The 18,512-nt window shown below is 37.7% G+C and overlaps 1 protein-coding gene across 1 annotated transcript in view; it reads right to left on the reverse strand.

The window, feature by feature from the left end:
• Nucleotides 1-18,512, reverse strand: part of GRID2 (glutamate ionotropic receptor delta type subunit 2) — a 1,380,265-nt gene that overhangs the window by 1,261,920 nt on the left and 99,833 nt on the right. The window lies entirely within an intron of this gene.

Genomic DNA, 18,512 nt, shown 5'->3' on the forward strand with positions numbered 1-18,512 from the left:
ATCTCCTAAACCTTGTCACAAATAAAAATTATGAAGATTACTCAGTATCCCAAAAACAAAAGATTCCTGATGCAAAAGTACTGGTTGGATATCAACTTGTTTAGGACTTGGTGAATATAAAAAAATGGAGAAATATGTGACAAAGCACAGAAGATATACTTCTATTATAAAGACATAAATAATTTTTTAGATGAATAGGTCCTTTTATATTCTAGTTAGTCATTTCAGGATTGAAGCAAGAATTCTAACATTTGAATTAGTAAATCCCATTCCCATATGATTAACAACAACAGTATTTTTCTGCTTTTGAAAATTTGAGTTTTCTACAGTAGTAAATGGACTTAAGGTTCCTAATCTTTTATAAATATTAGTTTCTAAAATATTTAGTAGAGAACACAGTTGACTACAAGAGAAACATATCTAACTCCATCTATATACATATTCTAATAATTTTCTTATTAGATAATTTTTATTCTTAGAAGATATTTTAATTTGAAATCCCTTTCTAAATTATATTAAATTAAATCTGAAGAATTGATATATATGACAAATAAATAATATTACATTACTCTATCTGGATTTTATTTACTTGATTTGCCTCAAAGTGGAGGTCAGAGAACTTCACAGTAAGCTTTTGTCCTTTCTGGGCTCTCCAACTTTCATTCAAATGTATTACACCTGTTTAACCCCATTTTGATGGCCTTTTAAGTCCTATGAATTTGATTTTAATTGCCATTAATTTCATAACAGACATAAAGCAGATAATATAATCTTGAATGCTTTTTTAACTCATTTTTGTTGATAATTTAGCAGCAAGGGAAGATTGCTGAGAAATAAGTGGCTACACTAAGTCCTATATATACTAGTATTCCTTGGGCCTACCATGCAGTGCCTCTATTTTACTCTATAAATATTGCCATAAATTGCTTTTGTTGTACTGTGTTTTGCTATGATGTTATCAAAGGTTAAACAAGAAACAGTCCATGAAATTCATTGTGAAATCTCCCGAAGAATATTGTTGAAAATAATCCTCCTATCTAATAATAGACAAATATGGTTATTGAACATACCTTCGCTACGCCTCCCATTGGCTAATCCGCATGATATGCAAATTAACTGCCAACAAAGATGGCAATTAATTTGCATATGTAGGCTCCAAGCGACAGAGGGAAGACTGAAGGCAAGCCAGAGCAGCGAAGACTGAAGACGGAAGGCAGCTCCAGCCAGAACAGCAAAGACAAAAGACTGAAGGTGGCTCCAGCTGGAGCAATGGCCTGGGTCTCAGGTGCCAGAGGAAAACCTGTGCTGGCAACCAGGAGAAAGGAAGGCCTATTGCATGAATGTCTTCGTGCAACTGGCCTCTAGTTTATATATATATAAAAGCCTAAGTGACCACTACGAGTGAATGACCAGAATGACTGGTCACTATGATGAGCGCTGACCCCCAGGGGGCAGACGCTCAATGCAGGAGCTGCCCCCTTGTGGTCAGTGCGCTCCCAAAGCCAACGTCCCCCAGCCAGCAGGCCCTGGGCTGGAACAGGAAACCGGGGGTGGGTGGTGGTGGATGCGGCCCCTTTACCAGGGGGGCCGAGGGACAGCTTCCTCCTCAGGGACAGCGGCCAACCTCTCACAGTCCCTCCCCCCATTCTCCTCCAGGCCAGCAAGCTTCACTGGTGGTGCAGCGGCGAGAGAAGGGGGGGCAGGAAGTGGAGAATCACGTGGTGGAGGGGCGCTGATGGCGGGCATCAGTGTCCATTCCGTCTGCGTCCAGCCTGGCAACTGTCACCCCTCTCCCAACCCCACCAGGGCCTTTGGCCCCAATCGACCCAACCCTGATTGGCCCTGATCCCTGCCCAGGCCTAGGGACCCCACCCCTGCACAATTTCATGCACCGGGCCCCTAGTTTCATTATATTATACAGTGTCTGAGAGAGCCTCTCCACTTGGAAAAAATCTAGTCTGACATTACTACTGAGAACAATTTTTTATCTCAAAGAATAATTGCTTGTTTTTATTTTATGGGCACCATGATTGGGGTAACTGATTAGATACCCTTTTGAATTTGGCTGCTAAAAAACTGATAACTAAATCCATGATCCACCTATGGTAAGCATATAATATGCATTTTTGGTATCATTTTAGGTTTCACTTTTTTTTTTTTTTTTGGTTAAGTCTCACCCAAGGTTATTTTTTCCATTGACTTTTAGAGAGAGTGGAAAGGGGGAGGGAGGGAGGGAGGAAGGGGGGCGGGGGGAAGGGAGGGAGGGAGAGAGGGAGGGAGGGAGGAGAGAGAGAGAGAGAGAGAGAGAGAGAGAGAGAGAGAGAGAGAGAGAGAGAAGCATCAATGTCAGAGAGAGACATTGATTGGTTGCCTCCCACATGTGTCCTGATCAGGACCAGGGATTGAACCTGCAACCCAAGTATGTGCTCTTGACCTGAAAGGAACTGATACCCTTTGGTGTGCTGGCCAATGCTCAAACCACAGATACACTGACCAGATACACTGGTTTTACTTTTTAATCCAATTTTATTTTCTTACTTGCTTGTTCTCTTTTTTAATCTTCATTTACATAGAACTAGCAGAGTAAAAGGAACAGTAAAGCCAGGAAATGTGGCTCTTAGCTTCATATATCTCTGAGCCTCATGTTCTCTTCTCTAAATTATGATAAATAATACTTAACCTCTTTTTAAATATATCTTTATTGATTTCAGAGAGGAAGGGAGAGGGAGAGAGCAATAGAAACATCAATGATGAGAAAGAATCATTGATTGGCTGCCTCTTGCATGCCCCACACTGGGGATCAAGCCCCCAACCAGGGCATGTGCCCTGAGCAGGAATTGAACCATGACCTCCTGGTTCATAGGTTGACTCTCAACCACTGAGCCATGCCAACTGGGCTATACCTAGCCTATTTAATTAGTTATTCTTATTAGCAAATAAGATGATGGACATAATAAAATATATAGAAAGTAAAAATGTTCAACAAAAATAAAATTGTTATAAATATTATATTCCACTAATATCATAGTGGAAGGATATATGAGAATGTATCAATTATCCAAAAAGAGAAATAAGTTGATTATACTTATGCACTCCTCCTTTATTTCCCATGTTAAAATTTAGAAACTGAAATCAACAAGTTTATACAAAGAAATGTCAGAAGTTAAGGGAAAGATGAGAAGACAAGACAATGAGAACTCAGATGAATTTATTATAATGCCTCAAATAATGTGTTCAGAAACTTGGAAAATAAATGTCAATCAAAATGCTATTTCAAAAATTCTCTTTTACCTGCAGTCATCAAATATTTAAAACTAAATAACAATTCTAATTTCCATGGAAGCACAAAGCAGACTTTTAACTTCACAATGTCATGATTTTTTAAGTCTTTAAAATATTTTCTATTTATCAGAGTAGAAAACATGCAGAAGAAATTTATATTCATTAAGATAAGAAAATAGGCAAAATAAATTATTTACTATAAAACTTTTTACTTTTTGGATTCATTTTAGTATTCATTAAATTAAACTCACAAGTAAATAGAACCAAGATAACTGAGGGGGAAAAAATATTCAAGCACTATTTTCTACCTTTTAAAAAACTAACCTCCCTGTCTTTTTATTTTCATTTTTTAATTTCTTTATTAAGTTATTACATGTGTACTTAACCCTTCCATCCCCGCCCCTTTTCTTAAAAATTTACTTTTCTTTCATACAATTATAGCAGGTTAGAATGGAAGAGTAGGGCTCATTCATTGTTCCAGCTTTTCTTAGTTTATCTTTCTATGTAAAATTTGAGATGGACTATGAAAACAGAGCATTTAAAAACAATAATAAAATATTTTCTCCAAACAAAATGGATTGTAATTTAGTCCATAATTTAACACAACTAAGTATGCTGTCCTTTGCAATGTTATCGTGCTGTTTCTCCTAATCCATTCATTTCTTCAGTCATCAAAATACATTTGGGATATGTTGTGGGGAACATAATAGCTAGATGGAGAGAATACAGAGTTAGCATTAGGAGAGGGCCCCATAAATTGGAAGACACTAGAATTGATAGTAGAGAAAAGAAGCTTAACATAAGAATAAACATATGTGTTATTTGGAGTATCCTGATGATATTTCCAGTCAGAACACTGTTTAAGAAGTTAGTAAGACACCAAGCCAATAATAGGTCAAACTTATAACAGACTGAATTCAGAGTCTATTAATCAGCAATTCAGTATGAACTGAGTTCTTAGCAGGTGAAATGAAAAGAAAATGACGTTAACCCAGGTACCACTGGTCAAATCCTCTGTCCAGACACTAACATAGGCAACTGTGCACATTCTTCTCCATCCTAAAACATTTGAGCCATTGGTTAGCTCACTAGCTAAGTTTCATTTCCACATCAGTTAACCCCAGAAGGCTTCTCAGGAGGTGAACTCATGCACTGTAATCAGATTATGTAGGAACCTAAGGGGGTCAAGGCCCTTTCAGGTCCATAAACAAGGGCCTGGAGTGCTGGAAAGGTGAAGTGAAAATTTTATGCAGCCCTTATACATAAGGTATCATCAAAAGTCTTGCAACCCTGTATGTTGCAATATTGTGCCACTCAAGAATAAAAGAAAATACATTTGTTATTGTTCTTTTCTGTTGTCTTTCCTTTTCAAAAAGGAAATATTTCCATAATATTACTCTCTACATAAAAAACTGATCAAATATGTGAAGAAACTACATGCAAGAGATGTCGCGGGTATAAGTGCCATAGAAAGGCTGAACTGGATGTTTGAATCATAAAGCACTTACTGCATGTGTACCATGCATACACCAGTTGCTCAGGTGTTGAGGTGTGATGCAAAAGAGAAAGAAAATGGGTGGGGCTGGGCCACATTTCAGAGGCTAAGGACAGTGGCTCCTAGAGCACTATAATTAACACAGGGATTCAGTGCTATGTCTAAACCAGTCAGCTGATCCCACATTTCCAAGATGGGTTTCCTTGGTTGAATTTCCTGTTGTCTGCTTAATAACCATACTCATATGGAAAAATCATCTTCCTTCTTTTCCACAGGAAATTATATTGAAATTAGTTGATATAAGATGCTTGTTTTGCTTAGTAGCCAAGAAAATTCCTGTAATTATTATAACCTCAACTATTCTGCTGAATTCAGCACAACTGAAATTTTAACTGCCTAATTAAGTGTTTTACAACTACTTAAAATTAATTTTACCATTAAAATTCAATTTAGTCATGGAAATTGTGTTTTATTCTCATTCATTAAATTATGTTATTTGTAGTAAATAGTTAGTAATAGTCATTAGATTCTCTCTTGACAAGCCACCTTTGAGTCTTTGCTTACTTGTAAGAGCATGAAAGATAGTCCTTTTTGTTGTTAGACCTACAAATATTAAAAGGAGGTAGAAATGTGTCCTTGTATTTTCATTTAGTTCAAAAGAACATTATTCCTATGTAGAAATGGCAAGGAAATTGGATTGTAAAATTGACTCACAAATTGATCTTAAGGTTTTTTTAAGTGGGGGAGGAGGTAATATTTTAGTCTTTTTAAAGATGACTGACATGTACTCCCAGTGACTATCATTTTCTTGTGTGTGTGTCACTCGTCATAGGGAATTACTTTGAACTTAGCACTCTAGTCAGTATCATGAGCAGTTTTTAACTATTAAAAGTTTGGAACACAACTTATAAAGCCAATTTAATTCATCCAAAGGAGTTTGTCATATCACACTAGAATCACAGAGTATTGTCCAGTTTTACATGCAACATTCCACAAAATATAGACAAAAAGTAGAATACACAGTCTCATAATTATCTCAAGATGGACAGGAAGAAAAAGAAAAGCACAGGTCCTTTGTTCAGAGGATAACCTTGAGTTCATTTTTCTCCAGTTATTATCAAATCCTGATTGAGAGAGTTTTATGGAAGATTACTTGAAACTAATTAATTGTAAAATGGATCAAGACAGACTACTGGAGAATTATGAATTTGTATCAGACTGCTTGGGCTCCTATTGAACGTTTTTTATTGAATTCCATTTCAGAAAAAAAGGATATCAGAGAAATCCAAATGCTATCTGCTGTATTAGTTCATACTATTCTGGACAATTCAAACAAAGTGGTTTTAACACTACTTTCAAATGCAATGGTAGCTCCAGAGCCTTGAAAATTATTTTTACCTAAAAACCTTTTCAGTCTCTCTTCTGTTATAAATACAGTAAATCTCTTAATTTAATAGCTTAAATTAATTGTGTTATTCCTCTTTTGGTTATTGAAGACACATCTGAAACTTATCTCTATCAAAGTCTCTTCAATATATCTGTGCTAACTTACTTTTTGGCTTTATAATTAAACTAATCAGGCTTTCTATGCACCCAACTTCCATATTTTAAACTTTACTCTAGAGTACTGAACATTTTACTGAAACTTAGCTCTAATGCCCTATAAAGGAAAATGTTATAGAGATAAGGTAATTCATAAGAAATATTGGGATACCTCCTCTGCTTAAGCATATGCCACCAGAACATAACACTTCTCTTTTTGAACTCTACATCATCTTCTCCACTGATCTCTTCTAGTCTTTTGTCTTGAAATGCATTTTGGACTCAGATAACTCAAAAATGTACAATTCAACTCCCTTCTGTATAATTGCCTAAACAACATGAAGTCCCTACTTTGACTTACAGTGGCCTTAATTTTACCCCAAACTCATTTGTGCCACATCCTTCCCAATTTCTGCAAAACCACTAAAATTTCACTTATTTGCTCAAAAACATTACCGTCATCCTTAACTCCATTTTTTTTTTCTTTAAGAACTGACAGTCAGCCTATCAACAAATCCTGTTATCTAGCTCTACCTATAAGATAGCTTTAGGATACAACCGTTTCTCACCACTAAGATAACTAGGCTGACCTCCAGTTAGAGAGAGTTATTACCATCTTTCACCTACACAACAGCAATAGCCTCTGTCTCCTTGTTTCTATTCTAGGTTTTCTAAAATGTACTCTCTTCATGGCTTAATTATTTTTGCTGTACTTTCCACTGCTTGACATTAAATAAATTACTCATTTGATGATTTTCTGAGTCTACAACTACAATGTAAGCTCTAAGAAGCCAGTAACCTTTTCAGTCTTACTCATACTGAAAACTCAGTGTCTAGAAGAGTGCCATCCTTCCTCCTCTTCCCTTTCTGGATAAAGGGAAGACAAAAGAGGAACTTGCAAAAGATTCAGGAGATGAAAGTGAAGCAGTGGTTATTGCTCTCTAAGCTTACTTTGGCATCAGATAGAGAGATTCAGATGTGCCAGCAGACTCCAGTTTGCCCTCCCTGTTTTCTTTCCTGTGGCCAATTCTTCTTTTCAAGGAGTAGTACTAGTTGAATTAACAACAGCCTTAGGCCCACTATGAATCGCTTGACAGTAGGTCAAGAGAGAACAGAGTTCACAGAGCCTCAAGTTTCTAAGTGATTTTTCCATAAGTTTCCATTTACAATCCCACTTAAGCAAGTGAACATGCTGTGGTTCTCAGTATTCTTGCCTTCACACCTCCTATGTCAACACTGGCAGTGCTTTAGGAAGGCTGATTGGTGAACTTTTCCCAAATTCCCTGTCACCCCATACTTTCATTTCTCCATCTGCTCCAACAACTGTAATCAGTTCTAACTTCTCCAATATATCTTTTCTCCCACTAAAATAAATTCAAGTACTAGACAAGTAGAAGGCACTCATTAGATACTTAATTAATCTATAATAATAAAAGGGTAATATGCTAATTAGATCGGAAGTCATTCCAGACATCCTTCCTGATGAAGCCGGGGTGGAGGGAAGCCATCCCGGGTCCCAGGTGCCTACTGGCAGCCAGAGGAGGGAAGCCCGGGTCCCAGGTGCCAGAGGGAAGCCGATGTTGGCAGCAGGGGGAAGGAAGGTCTATTCTTGCACGAATTTTCATGCATCAGGCCTCTAGTAAATATATAAAATGCTTTGCACAGATCATAGCACATAAATAGTATTCAATAAGTATCACTTGTCATTATTTACATAATTATGATTAATAAATAAAGATAATAATGCTCTCAGAGGTGTCATGCACAACATGGAAGCATTTATTCACCAGCCACATTAAAGAATAGGTGATAGAACCAAAAAAAATTAAGAGCTGTTCTCCAACCCTAGCTAGTTTGTCTCAGTGGATATAGCATCGGCCTGTGGACAGATTCAATTCTGGTCAAGGACACATACCTTGGTTGCAGGCTCCTCCCTGGCACCAGCCCTGGTCAGGGTGCGTGCAGGAGGCAACCAGTGAATGTGTTTCTCTCACATCAATATTTCTCTCTGTCTTCCAGTGTCTCTGAAAATCAATGGGAAAATATTCTGGGGTAAGGATTTTTTTTTTTTAAAGAGCTGTTCTCACCTTTTTAGGCTCAATGTAGTAATGGGCAAAAAATATGTTTTTAAAAAAAGCTGTGTGCGTGCCATTGAAGCTTTGTCTATTTAAAAGTTATCATTTGCTGTCTGTAACTGATTTACATACTTATGTATTTTGTGAACAACAGAACTAGGGATTGAAAGTAATTGGAGGCATAGCAAACATGACAAAAAGACCTTTTCATCCAACAAATTATAATGTATCTTATAAACATGTGACTTCCCCTTTGTGAGCACTTTAAAAATGCTAATAATTGGTATTAAGGAATAAAGACTCCTGTGTTGGGTTGGAGCTAAATGGAATAATTACAAAACTGTCATCAAATTCTTTGATTTTTTGCATTGCTTAATGCCTGCTGCGTGCATAATTGCACCACACTAGGTGTTAAACCTTACTGTTTGCATGTTTATGGTGATAATTTCCAGAGAGATGCATGACATAAAAATTAATCGATCCACCCTAACTGGTTTGGCTCAGTGGATAGAGCGTCGGCCTGCGGACTGAAAGGACCCAGGTTCCATTCTGGTCAAGGGCATGTACCTGGGTTGTGGGCACATCCCCAGTGGGAGGAGTGCAGGAGGCAGCCGATCGATGTTTCTCTCTCATCGATGTTTCTAACTCTCTATCCTTCTCCCTTCCTCTCTGTAAAAAATCAATAAAATACATTTTTAAAAAATTAATCGATCCAGTAAGGTTTATAAGATATTTTGGTGTTGTATATGCTATCTAGAAAAGCTCTGGTAGATAATTGTCAAGAGTGGGTGTATGTGTATTCATGGCAGAATTCTATAAAGGAAAGTGATTTTTCCAGTTGGATGACTTCTGTGCAACTAATTTTTACTTTTTTTTTTTTAAGGAATAGTTAAAGCCTCTTCAATGCAGACATTACTATAAACTCTAAGAAAAAAATTATATATATATATTTTAAAACTAAATTTGAACTTATTCACACTTATTGTTTCATGATACTTCATAATAAAGACTAAGAAACTGATAAAATACCCTTTTTATCTTTTCAAAGAAGAACAGGTATCAAATTTAAATTACTCAATTAAAGTAAGTATAGTTTTCAATTTTCAGAATTTCTTTGCTGGTGAAGATTATTATTTATGGTATAAATAACCATTAACATGAGTATCCTAGAATGTGTCTGGTAAATCTTTTCTTCTTCAACTGAATGCTGCTCCATAAGTACTTACTCTTAGAAATGGTAGTTAAGGGGGGGAAAAGGAGGTTTTTTTTAAACTGTGCACCAGCACAAGGATATTTCTTCCAAAGAGTTATTTCCTACCTGAACCTATCACCATCATCAAACAGGACCATATACCAACTCAATCTGATTTCCAGCTCTTAGAGCGTTTGCTAAATTCACAAATGCCCAAGTTGTTTAAATTTATTTCCTGTGTTTATTTTAGCCCTCATCCTAATTTACCATGGCTGACATTCAATTGCCATTAGAAGTTCAGATGTAGGTGAGTAACACCTACTTCTCCATTCTCTCCCAGGGCAGTCACATCCATATCCACAGCTACAATTACTTCTAGAGGCAGAAAGCTCATTTCTCGAACTACACGTAAGAGTGTTAGGGGATCTAAATCACATTCCCTTTCCCACATAAGTTAAAAGCCAATTAAGAGACAATCACAGGGGAGACAAATGGAGGATTAAAGTATTAGCTTTATTACTGGTAGACTGCTTAGAGCACAGGTTATTTCTGTGAACAGAACAGGCTTGCATCATACATGCCTGAAAAGGACAGAATTGTCTATGTTGTCACAAGCATAAAGGACAACTCCAAGCCTATCTCAGGTAGCAAAGGATCATTAATAAGCTCTTAAGCTCTCTGGAGATAAGTAGAAATATTCCTATCTTACCAAAGAAAGAGAGAGAAAGACAGATGTCCTTGACATCTTTTCTTCCTTGCTCTCTTCAAAAAATCATTAGCTATTCATTTCTATCTTATCGAATAATTACATCTCAAGCCTGCCTCTAGTTCTCTATGTCCAAGCTACCATCACCTTTGTCCTTGTCCACTCGTCTATTTATACTGTCATGCACTGCTTAATGACAAGGCTACAATACAGATTTCATCCTTTTGTGAACATTGTGGAGCTACTTATACACACCTAGGCTACATGGTATAGCCTATTCATCATAGGCTATAAGCCCATACAGCCTATTAATGTACAAAACAAAATAAGATTAAATTAAGCACTAGAGAAAAGATGCAATCAATAGATACAGTAAACACAAGATGTATGAGTTTGCTGCCAGCTTAATGCTGCATATTGTTCTACAGCAAAGTTTTTTTAATAAGTAGAAAGAGTAGACTCTAAAATAATTATAGTACAACAAATACATAAACCAGTAACACCGTCATTTATTGTTATTATCAATTATTATGTTCTGTACATAATTGTATGTGCTATACTGCTACATGACTGGCAGCACAGTAGGTTTGTTTACACCAGCATCCCAACACACATGTGAGTAATGTAGTGCACTATGACATTATGATGGATGCAACATCACTAGGTAATAGGAATTTTTCAGGTCCATTATAGTCTTATGAGACCACTGGTGCATATGTGATCTGTTGTTGACACAAACATTGTTGTGCATCTCATGAATATATCACTGTCAGCCCTTGCCAATCTTTCTTCTACAATACAGTCAGTGACATTTTAAAAATAAAACTAAATTTTATTCACAATCTGCTACTTCCAGCCTATCCCTACCCTGTCCCATAGTCTTCAGTACCTTTTACATGGCCTAAAGTCTTTAATGGTTTGCTCTTCACCGGTTTCTTGGCCTCATCTTATAACATACTCCATTTACTCTGTCCACCAGCCACTTGAGCCTTCCCTTAACATTCTGCATTCACCAAGCCCATTGCTGACATAGAACCCCCCAACATGCTCATCACTGTTACACTTATTTTTCAGATTTCAACTCAGGCATTGCTTCTGAGAAGGCTAAAAAGGGCTAATTCTAAAGTAACCCTGATATTTTGGGGGCTAGTAATTGGAATCCATGCCAGCAAGCTCAGTGTACATTCTTGATAACCTATAATTAAGTCATTACCTCCTTCCCAGAAGCTGGTCTTGCAGAACCTGTTACAGAGGCCATAAAACTGTGAACAGTTCACTGCCCCGGAGGGAGGGTTATTAATGCTGGCGCCAGGCCAAACCATCAGATATGGCCTGGAGACCCCCAACACCTGGGGGCCTTCTTGTAAGACCCTTGAAAAGGACCGGAAGCATAATCCATATTTGTGGGACAAAGACCACAGGGAGAGATAAAAAGAAAGCCCCCTGCATGTTTCTGTACTCAGATTTGGAAAGCTATTCCCTGAGTCCGCTGGCGTAATTAAACAGTGTCCCTCCATTTCCTTAAAGCATAGCTTGGTTTTCTTTGGTCTTCTGCAACACTTCCTCAAACAAACATCTACAACTATCTTAAAATCCTCCATTATATTATTCTATCTTATCATATATAACAATTTCAATTTTATATTTCTGGTAATTATTTGGTCTACACCCACCTCCTCATGTTGGACTGCAGGCTCCACAATGGCATATTACTTGACACCTGTGAGCCCTCTACTGTCCATTACTTAGTACATACGCGGTATTGAGACAAAACATTTGTGAATTAGTGAAGAAGTGATGATCACTGTGCCTTTGCCTTTCTAGTATAAGTACATACTCCACTAGAGTATGTGTTCCTTGAGGGTAGGTTTTGTTTTGGGGTTTGTTTTTGTTTTTTTTACTGTTTTCCCTACCTGAATTCTTATTTTGATTTCATACAGTGCTATTAAAATTATTTACTAATTATTTACCAATATTAATTCTAACAGTAGTTTTTAATATAAAAGAAAATAAATAGTAAAAACAAAACAAAAAAATAAAGTCATTTGCTCAAGACAGTGTCATGAACTGTCTTTGGCATTATGTTTCAGACTGTTACTTCAAAATAATTTTCATAAGGTTTCTGAATTCCCTGTTACCTATATTTAGGATTTTATATATAAAAATTTTAAATGTATAAGTAATACATTTCAAATCCAATTGGTATTATTTTTTTTTTAAATATATTTTATTGATTTTTCACAGAGAGGAAGGGAGAGAGACAGAGAGTTAGAAACATCGATGAGAGAGAAACATCCATCAGCTGCCTCCTGCACATCTCCCACTGGGGATATGCCCGCAACCCAGGCACATGCCCTTGACCGGAATCGAACCCGGGACCCCTCAGTCCGCAGGCCGACGCTCTATCCACTGAGCCAAACCGGTTTCGGCAACCAATTGGTATTATTAATGAAAGCATGACACTACTGGATTCTTTTCCTTTTATCAAAGGGAAGAATTTATTTTCATTGAACTATCACATTGTCATTAATAAACTAGTTCACAATTATTTTTACCACCTCTTTGAGCATTACAATGAGCTGTCTTTACTGTAGAGTTTGATGAACCTTAGTACCATGAAAACATACATTAAAGTAAGTTGCTAACAATTAAACAATGTAGGAAGGGGAGTTTCTGCTAATCTGAACTATTCATGTTAGAATATGTCAGCAGTGATACACATAAATAAAATATTAAATGCAAAATTTATAAGTCAGAAACTGCTTTTCACTTGTAAGATGTTATGAAAGACAATGTGATGGGTTAAGAATAACATTTAATTTTGTCTTGTTCTTTTCTAGTAAAAAAAATAAGGCAGGATAGAAAGTATGTTCTGGCTATCCTAACAACGCTCTTATCTAGGACACGAATAAAAAAAGTTTTTATGAAATAATGAAAGCTGAGACATATAATCATGGCACTACAATCGCTCCCTGAGATTTTAAACTCATGCTTTAATTTTAATTGCAAAATATAGTACTTAGTGAGACTTTTTCCTATATAAATATCAATATTGGACCTAATCTTATAAATGATTAACAGTAAAAAGTAATGCTTAGACTAATATCTTACTAATAGAAACCTAATTTGAAAAGAAATCTCCATGCAGAATATACATGCTATACTACAGAATTCATAAGCAAGATGAACCCTGGAGTCATCAAGATATTTCCAAGGAGAAGAAACTTTCTAGAGTAACTATCCACAACCAAATGCTTTGCCAGCTCCTAGGAAAGCTTACTATCACTATCACCATCAGCCACATAATCAACCCCCTCAAGCTTTCTCTCTCTTCCTCAGATTCAACTTAAGTATCCATCCTCTCAATTACTGTCAGAACAATATGCTCACTTACTTGCCTCACATTTTTTCTTTTATTTATATAATATTGCCTTTGAAAAACTCTAAACTTGCATTAATTTAGCCACTTGTTTCCACTTTCTCCAGTGGCCCAGTAGCCAGGAAATCACAAGAGCTTTGCAGATTTGTGTCCCTGCAGATTCAATTTGTCCAGCCTCATTCTTGACAATCCTTCTATATATCATTAGTTGGCTTCCTCTTCTTGCTCCAAAAGCAGCTGCTATTAACTTTTATCATTCTGAAAATGCCCTCCCTCCCACTAGTTATTGTCTTGGATGGTGGCTTTATTGTCTACTTCACTGAGAAAAAGATAGCATGATGCAAACACTGTCTCAAGTCAATGTGCTCCAGCCTACAAATTTACTTATTAAATGTCAAGCCCTTATTACATATCTCCAGTATAAGGGCAAAGCTATTCTACTTATCAAATGAGCTATGATTCTCATTTTGCTATATATTTTCAATCTCTCTCTCTCTCACTCTCGCTCATTTACTACCATAACCGTAATCTATCCTATTTTTAATCTAAGTTAACATGCCTTGGGTATTCCTACATTTAAAAAATCCTCTATCAATCCCAAGGCCTCCTCTAGCACAATTTAGTATGCTCCCCTTCACAATCAGTAGAAACCAGCTCTTTTTCCTTAAAATCTATTTATCCTTCAAAACTCTAAGTTTTTTTATTCATTAATAAAATAAAACTGCTATCACATAAACCCATAAAATGGTGTCATTCCTCAAGATTTAATTGTTTTTGAAGGGTTTTGTTTGTTTGTTTGGTCACTTTAACCACTTTTTCTTTGTTTGATTTATACTTCATGACTAAGCTTTCTCCCATAGCCGCATCTATAAACTTACTACTGATTTAGTGCATTGGCACCACAAACTCTAGCTCTACATCGAAACTTCTCGGATTTTTCTACCTTCTCCATCATTTCTATTATCATGACATCGCAGCCTGGCATTTAAGTCCTTCCATGAACTGGATCATTCCTTATCTAACATATATAGTTGAATTTAATTTCAACTTATTTTAAATCCATTTACAATAAACAAAAATACAAGGGATATAGAGGTGAATAAGCCATATACCTCATTTCAAGAATTTCATAAAAAATTTGGTACAATAAATGCAAAAATAAATATGTATAAGTTAAAGAGAAAGTGCAAAAGAATATCAGAAATAAAACAAGGAATGGTCCCACAACTGTCAACAGAAAATTTCTGAAAATAATGACCTTCAATTTGGGTTGTGAAGGTCACATATATTTTGTTCTGGTAAATAAAGGAGAAGCAGACATTTATTACAGGCAAAGGGAACTCCAGTGCAAAGAGATAAACGTCTGAAATGCCAGGGTATGTTTGGTGAACTATAAGCAATTCAGTGTTTCCTCCTTGTAAAGTGCAAAAAGGTGTATGAATGGGCTAATGGTGCTAAATAGGACAGCAGGAATGAATATTCATTGATATTATAAATTTCCAGTTAATAAGGTTCAGTTAATAAGTTTTTATATATATAGTTGTCACATAGTTCAATCTATATATATAAAAAGTCAGCAACCTTACCGGCTCTAATGACTATAACGACCAGTTGCTATGACGCCCACTGTGGACAGCCAAACGGCCAATCAGGGGGTGGGGCAGGCTGGCCCACCACCCACAGCCCCTCCCCATAGTCAGCCCCACCCCCAATCGGACCCCCCAACCCCATTTGGGGGCAGGGCCCGCCAGTCAATCGCCCCCGGCCCTTACCCCAAGCTGGCCCAGCCCTGATCAAGCCCTGATCCGGGTGGGCCAGCCAGCCAACCTCCTGCCATCTCCTCCTCCCAACAGGCCCAGCCCTGATCTGCTCTGATTGGGGCAGGGCCAGCCAGACCCTACCAGTACACGAATTCATGTGCTAGGCCTCTAGTATTGATATAAAAACCACTTCTAAGTTTTTATATCAATATTCTAATGGTAAGACTTCACACACACACACACAGGATATCATATATTTGCAATGAAAATAGATAAAGATTTCGATGAATAGATGACAGAGTTTGGATTAGTCTTAGATCTAAAACTTTGGAGAAAGTAAAGAGAATAAATACACCATACCCACACTGTGTACAAATTCATTATATATAAAATGCCTTGCTACAGAGAGTCCTGAGACAGCATACCAAAATCCTTAGAACATAAAAAAGAAGGATAAATTACAGTCAAATGAAAGACAATGCCAAAATGAGAAAAAACTACAGCAAGTTTCACAAACAAGTTTCAGAAACATTTTCTGTTTCAAAATGTTTTCACAGAAAAATCCTCAAGGTCCATTTTGTCAAAATAATTGGAGGTGAGATTTGGTGTCAAATAAAAGGAGTTCAAGTGTATGAGTCTGTCCTGGAATGGTTAAGTCAACAATAATTTTTTACTCACTAAAGAAATGTCAGACCAATGGTGATATCAATAATAGATATGCACTCACCACATGCCATAACTTGTGCTGTGAAGACATGAATTATTTCCCTCATTCCTCATAACAATTCAGGGAAATAGGTACTACAAATCTATAAAATCTTAGCTACAATTCTGAAATTTAAAAACAGTAAAAACTTGAAGTTGTTTTTGTTGTTATTATTTGTTTTCATCAATCTGAAAGACAAGCCCTTTTGGTGATAAATACTGATGAGGTGAAGTTATTTATACATTTTTTTATTCCACTGACAGTGACTGTTAATATGTTTCTTTGCAAAAGTGCAGATTGCTACAGACCTGCTGAAGTTATTACACATTATTCAGGTAGAATCCATATCCACTACTTCTAAATTCTGAGACATATCTGGCCCAAGAGTCTCAGATAAAAGACTGTTAGTCTTTATAGCTAGCTGCATCTCATAAATGAAATAAAAGAGGCCCAAGAGCACACATCTGAAATGTGCTCAAGGTAGGATTTGAATCCAGAAAAAAAACACACTTCAGTATTCAAGTTCTAACCCACTATGCATACCACCTCTGTATAAAAATTGTTCTTCTAAGGGGCTTCAAGATAGAAGCAAAAGAGCACACTTCCTTGACCAAGGACATACCAAGTCTACAGCTACATATGGATCATTTCCCTCTGGAAAAAATCTGAATATTAGATGAACTTCTCCTCCACAACAAAAAATAAAAGGACCACATTGAGAAAAGTAAAAGAAGCAAAGACACTCTCTCACGAAAATCCAAACACCCAGTGTACAACAGGAAAGGATCTCACCTGTCCAGCACTGCTCCCGAAGGAGGGAGAGGTTTGTGCCCCATATCAGGCACCCCAACCCATGGGATCTGCACCTGAAAGGTGATCCCCCAAAGTGTTTAGCTTAGAAAACTAATAGAGCTAACATCTAAGGTGTTCAAAGGCTACAGGAAACTGAGATTCTCCTTTTAAAAAGCTCACATTCAGGCCCGGCAGGTTCAGTTGGTTGAGCATCTTCCTGAGCATCTAAAGGTTACTGGTTCAACTCCAGTCAGGACATACCTGAGTTATGGGTTCCATCTCCAGGCAGGGCATGTATGAAAGGCAACCAATCAATGTCTCTCTCTCTCTCTCTCTCTCTCTCTCTCTCTCTCTCTCTCTCTCTCTCTCTCTCTCTTCCTCCCTCCCTTTTCTTTAAGCATGTCGTCGGGTGAAGAATTTAAAAAACTCATACGCAGTTTCACCTATCCTGGGATCCAGTGCAAAGCAACAATTGAAAACTGCATAGACTATACTGGTATGTGAAGGAGATTTGCTCACTGATCTTAAAGCATCTGCCGGAGGGGCAGGGGGCAGTTGAAACTCTCTTCAGAGACAAAGGCACCAGCACCAGCAGATGCCATTTTTGTGCTCTCAGCCTGCTCAAGCTAGCTCAGTCTGGCTAGTTCGGAATGAGAAGTCTCCTGCTGCCTTGCGAGGGCACCGGGATGAGCAGTCACAGCACTGTACTGTGGCCTTGCTGAAATGCAGCACTCCCCAGCTCTCCGCATGGGCAGATGTGTGCAAGTAATCATGGCCATTTCCACTTCCCTTAGTAAGGTTAGCAAGCATAGGCAGCTGCAACACTTCCCTGCTCCATGCCTAAAGCCGGGGAGCATGAGCAGTCATGGCAATCTCTTGTTCCCCTCTTCAAGCCAGTGCAGATAAGGTACTCTCTCACTGCATCATTGGAGCCTGTGGGCACCTGTAGGCAAGGCAATTTTCCTGTGCTCTTGCCAAAGTTGATGAGTGTGCCCCATGCCCTCTATACTCCCCAGCTGCCTCACTAAAGTCAACAGGCATGGGAAATCCACCCTGGGCACATCCCTTTGTGACCTGGTCCTGGAGGGTGGCATTCCTGTGCTCCACAGAACTGTAAATATCTGAAAGATAATTTTCAGCATACTATCACCCTCAGAACACTGCACAGATAGCAGACTAAAACAGACCCCAGTCTTCCTGTAAATAAGTCCTAGTTACCTAAAGTGGAGCTTCTCCTTGAGGGGCAGGCTTCAGGTTTCCCACACACCTAGTGGTTGCAAAGGCACGCCCAGGGAACTTAAGCAAGGAAATACTCCTTGTGCATGCCCTTAGCCTCACTGTGGTTCGAAATTACCCACCAGAAAGGAGCTTATGCATTCATTTAGAGCCTCAATTTTTGCAAATGTCAGCCGGGGACACCTCTACATCTCCTGGTCTGGAGACAATCAGGTTTTATGATTATGGCCCCACATCTCACATACTTTAAAAGCTGCTTCCTAAGGGACTGGCTTACAATCGCCTAAAAGTACTTGCTAAATGAGATTCTTCCCTTTGTAATATTGAGAGGTCTTGACATACCTTCA

Source organism: Myotis nattereri, assembly GCF_964212035.1.
Source record: "Myotis nattereri genome assembly, chromosome: 1".
NCBI lineage: Eukaryota > Metazoa > Chordata > Mammalia > Chiroptera > Vespertilionidae > Myotis > Myotis nattereri.